Below are 5276 nucleotides of genomic sequence, written 5' to 3' on the forward strand. Positions count from 1 at the left end.
GCACTCGCCTAAGTTATAAAAATCCTACCGAGTGAAGAGCAACCCTCTCACTCGGGGGCTTAGCTGCAGTCCAAGCACTCGCCTAAGTTATCAAAATCCTACCAAGTGGTAAGCCAGACTTTCACTCGGAGGCTTAGCTGCAGCCCTATGCTCGCCTAAGTTATAAAAATCCTGCCGAGTGAAGAGTAAACCTCTCACTCGGGGGCTTAGCTGCAGCCCAGTGCTCGCCTAAGTGGACTAAAGAATAAGTCGATTGCAGTAAAGGCGCCTTGCTTTGAACCTGCAAAAGACATTTCGAGCCAAAGGCAATTGTATTCAAGCTCTAAATTCAAGTTCGAATCGATATCTAAAGGAACCGAAAGTGCTCAGGCGTTAAGCCTGTTAAGGTTTATCCGTTACAATTCCACTCGGCATACCGAGGCAAATTTAAAGCGTCGAGCCAGAAGAAGTTTTTTACCCCTCCCGTGGAGGGCTGGAAGGTGCAACGAATTCATCAAGATCAATTCCGTCGGCGATCCGAGTGGCAGCTGCAAGGAAAGTTTCCATAAAGGACCTGAAGTCGTGCTTCTTGGTATTGGCCACCCGAAGGGCCGCCAGCTTCTCTTCTCGCGCATCTTTACAGTGGACTCGGGCCAGACACAGAGCAACATCTGCACCACACCGAGCCGAGGACTTCTTCCATTCCTGCACTCGACCAGGGATCGTGTTCAACCGGGCCATCAGCGACTCAAGGTCATTCTGAAGTGTCTCCTCAGGCCAGAGCGTCGAGTCGATGCGAGATGTGGCGGCCTTCAGCCTTGCGAGATAGTCCACGATAGCTGCGACATGAGACTCCAGTCGGAAAACATCCATGGCAACTTCGCCGTTCACCGGAGAATTGACGGGGTCGAGGTTTGGCTCCAGCCGGCTAGTTTCTTCTTCAAAGTTTTGACAAAATTCTGCAAGGATGATCACTAAGTCAAGGGGATGGTCGAATGGAAAAACCACAATTGGAAATGTTTGCCAAGCATAGAGGTTTACCTTCAAGCATAAGAAACAGCTTCTTGGCAAGACTACTCAGGAAGGCCTCCAGATCAGTTTTCTTTCCAGTCAATTTGCTGACTTGGTCGGTCAGGGCAGCTTTATCAGTTTTTAGCCGACTGACCTCCTTGTTGGCGATCCCAAGGGCAGCTTTCAGATTGGTATTGTCTTGTTCAAGCTTGGTGACTGAAGCTAACTTCTCCTCAGCAAGCTTGATCTTCTCAGCGAGTTCGAGGTCTTTCTTCTGTTGGGCCTCCCTTACCTTACCTGCAAGTTACAACAAGGTCAGATTTTGAAACAAGCAAGGGGAAAAGCAGTCGTCAAGGTCTCACCAAACATACCTTCGGTCTCCTCCTTTGCCTTCGTCAGCTTCTCTTGAACCAGCTTCAAGCTCAGCTCGAGTTGAGTGTGCTTGTTTTCCAGCTCAGAGTAGCGAGCCACAAGATCACAGGAGTTCTGCGAAGAACCAATCGACTAAATGTCAAATATAATTCACTTCCGAGTGAAAAAGGGAAAAAAAACACACGTTTCTAAGACTACAGCCGAATACAAGCATTTGACCGTAGTCTCGGGGACTACACCCAGTGGGTGCACTCAGCGTGCCCCCACTAGTTCTATTGAAGACAAAGTCGACCAGTCGACCTCAAAAAAAAACGTATTCTTTAAGACTGTAATCAACTGCAAGCAGTCGACCACAGTCTCGGGGACTACACCCAGTGGGTGCACTTAGCGTGCCCCCACCGGTTTGTGAAATCCAGTCGACATAGTCGACTGACAGAAAGATTGACATCATAAAGCCTAAGGCCGACTGCCAGCAGTCGACCTTAGCCTTGGGAACTACACCCAGCGGGTGCACTCAGCGTGCCCCCGCTCACACGGAGTTTAATCGACACACCCAGTGGGTGACTACTATAAAGTCCGGGAAGGAAAAGTTTTTGGTAGCATATCCAACAGAACAAACAGTGGTCGACTGACCTGAACATTGCTTTGAAGGGCAGAACTGGTGTCATAAGCTGCCTGGCTCGCATCCCGGATGGTCTTTAATTGCTCCATCATGATTCCCGCCTGGCGTATCGCTTCCTTCGCCGCGCCAGCTTGGTCCTCTGGGACGTGGTGCGTCGTGAAGAGGGAGGGCTGCTGAGCACCCGTCAATGGATCTGCGAAGGACACCGTGTGTCGAGTGGTGTTCTCTTCCTCCGCAATCAGAATCTCAGGCGCCGTCACGTCCTGGGGCACCTTACTGGCGGACGCTTTCCTACTCCTCCTGCGCTTCAGTGGTTCTTCATCCTCATCATCATCAGGGAGATCGATAACAGTATTGGGTGGAGCTACGGAGAAGAATCAGGATCAGAGATCGCGAGTCAGTCGACTAAGAATGGCGTTAAGAATACAGTACCTGGGTTCGAAGTTGCTGCGTCCTCCATCTCATGGTCATCAGCCCGGGCTGAGGTTTCAGAAGTAGCAGCACTGCAACTCCAAAGGATCAGTCGACTAACTTCAGCGTCGACCAGAGACAAAGTTCACACAAAATAAGAAGACTCAAGCAGAACGATTACCCTGATATGGTGGGGATGGACACCTTCATCTTCGGCAGGAGCTTGGTCGGCTTTGACGAGGCCGCCCTGGGCTGCTTCGGCGCCTTTTCAGTCGGCACCGGAGAGGTGGTCCGAGGGCGTTTGGTCGACTGGGCAACGGTCACAACCCCCTTGCCACATTCAGTCGAAGGGTCGTGGACAAGCTTCGACCGCCTTTCTGAACGCGGTGGTACGACCTCCTCCTCCTCTTCTTCCTCGTCCTCAACGTCATCTTCATCACCGTCGTCATCATCATCGTCGTCATCATCCTCTGCAATGTCCGAGTCCCATTCCTCCTCTCCTTGGCTCTCGCCCCCACTCGCCTCACCCTCCTCAGTCGGAGCTTGGGCCCCATTGGGCATCGAGTACAACTCGGTGAGAGCCTAGCAGATATCAAGACAAGGATCAGTCGACCAGTCGGTAGGATAAACAGAAATGAATGCGACAAGAACACAGTGGAGAGCAGAGCCAACGTACCTTGTTTGGATCGCTGTTGTGGTCGAGTGGAGGAATCCTTCTAGCTCCACGTGGGTTGTCCTTGTTTCCGGTAACGGCTACCATCCATCTTTCCAGAGTGACATCGTCGACTGCTTCTGGATGGACTCGAGTCTCGCCTTCGGTCCCACAGTACAACCACATGCAGTGGCTCCGGAACTGAAGGGGCTGGATGCGACGCCTAAGGAAGACCTCCAGGAGATCCATGCCCGTCACTCCCTCCCGAACCAACTGCACCACGCGCTCCATCAACATCTTCACGTCAGCTTTCTCCTCCGGGATCAACTTCAGAGAAGAGGGCTTGTTCACTCGGTCCATGGTAAACTGAGGGAGTCCACTCGACTGCCCCGGCGTCGACTGGTCTTGGCAGTAGAACCAGGTCGACTGCCAGCCTCTGACTGACTCGGGAAAGGTCATGGGTGGGAAGGTGATCTTATTCCTCACCTGGATCCCCAGACCCCCACACATTTGGACGACTCGGGTTCTCTCATCACCTGGGCTCGCCTTCTTCACGGTCTGAGAGCGACACGTGAATATATGCTTGAACAATCCCCAGTGCGGTCGACAGCCTAGGAAACCCTCACACATGGACACGAACGCAGCAAGATAGGCAATAGAGTTTGGGGTAAAGTGGTGGAGCTGCGCTCCAAAGAAATTCAAGAAGCCACGGAAGAAAACACTCGGCGGCAAGGAAAATCCACGATCAACATGGGTGGCCAAGAGCATACACTCACCCTCTTCTGGCTGGGGCTGCCACTCCTTCCCCGGAAGCCTCGCAGCTCCATGAGGGATCAAGCCCTCGTTGGCCATGTCGAGGAGGTCATTCTCTGTGATGGTCGACTGGATCCAGTCTCCTTGGACCCAGCCCTTCGGCAGGCGGGATCTGGATGAGGACCCGCCGCGGCTGGTGGATCTCCCCTTTGCCTTCTCCGACGCCGACGCCTTCTTCGCACGTTCCAGCGCCGCCGTCTTCTCCTTGGCCATGGTTGCCGGCGAGATGCGCGAAGGGAAGTGGTGCGGGGGCGAGGGCGAGCACGCTGGGCAGGGAAGAAAGAAGCAGAGAGAGAGAGAGAGAGAAAATGACTGAGGCACAGTACAGAAATCCTCGCCGGGCGCATTTATAAGGTCCCTTCCGAGTGGATGACAGGTGGGCCCGGTCGATCTAATCATATCAGGAACAGTTATGCAGACGGGATACGTGGCGAAAAAAGCGGCACGGAGATCGAGGCGTCTATGTCCCGTCCCATCCGAACGCCGCGGTCCGCTCCACTTCGCGCGCGTCCCCAAATTTCGCATCCCGCGGAATCCGCGAACAAAAGATCAGTCTGTCAGACACGGGGTTTCCAGCGATCCGTCGCTCGGAGATCGTCGAAGCCCGAAAGATCACTCGACGCAAGAATAGAATGGATCGAGTCGACTGAAGACAAGTTGCTCACTGTCGACGAAGAGATTCTTTGGTCCAGGACAACGCACGACCAGAGCGCAAAGGTTAATCGGAAACGACATCAACTCCTTCCTCACTCGAAGCCTCAATCCATTCGGGGGCTAATGATGGGGTTATGTACCTAGGGTAGGGTCATGGACCTGATCTAAGTACCTTACCCAAGGACACCCTTAGAAGAAGTCGCCTTCCAGTCGACCAACGAGGGACACACTCGACTGTCTTGAAGGACTCGACCACGAAGACTCACTCGACCACCAGAAGGTCAAGAGGCACTCTGCACTGCAACGACCTGTAATCAAGTAGACTTTATGATAGTAAAGGCACTTTATGTGGGGCGTTACCAGTAACGCCCCAGACTTAACTCACCTTAAACCCTCTCCTACGTGGGCTGGCTGGGGTCCTGGCGCACTCTATATAAGCCACCCCCCTCCACAGGCAGAAGGGTTCGGCACCTTGTAACTCATATACTCATAATCCACTCGACCGCCTCCGGGCTCCGAGACGTAGGGCTGTTACTTCTTCCGAGAAGGGCCTGAACTCGTACATCCCTTGTGTTTACAACCTCTCCATAGCTAGGACCTTGCCTCTCCATACCTACCCCCCACTCTACTGTCAGGCTTAGAACCACGACATGAGCCTTCATTGATGTTGAAGGTCTTTGCAACTTTAGGCCAGTGCCTATGGATGATTGACCGTCCATCCTTCGTTCTTTCAGGAACACTTCAATATTGAACCATGGGTGT

The sequence above is a fragment of the Triticum dicoccoides genome, chromosome 6B, assembly GCF_002162155.2.
Source record: "Triticum dicoccoides isolate Atlit2015 ecotype Zavitan chromosome 6B, WEW_v2.0, whole genome shotgun sequence".
In the NCBI taxonomy this organism is placed as follows: Eukaryota; Viridiplantae; Streptophyta; class Magnoliopsida; order Poales; family Poaceae; genus Triticum; species Triticum dicoccoides.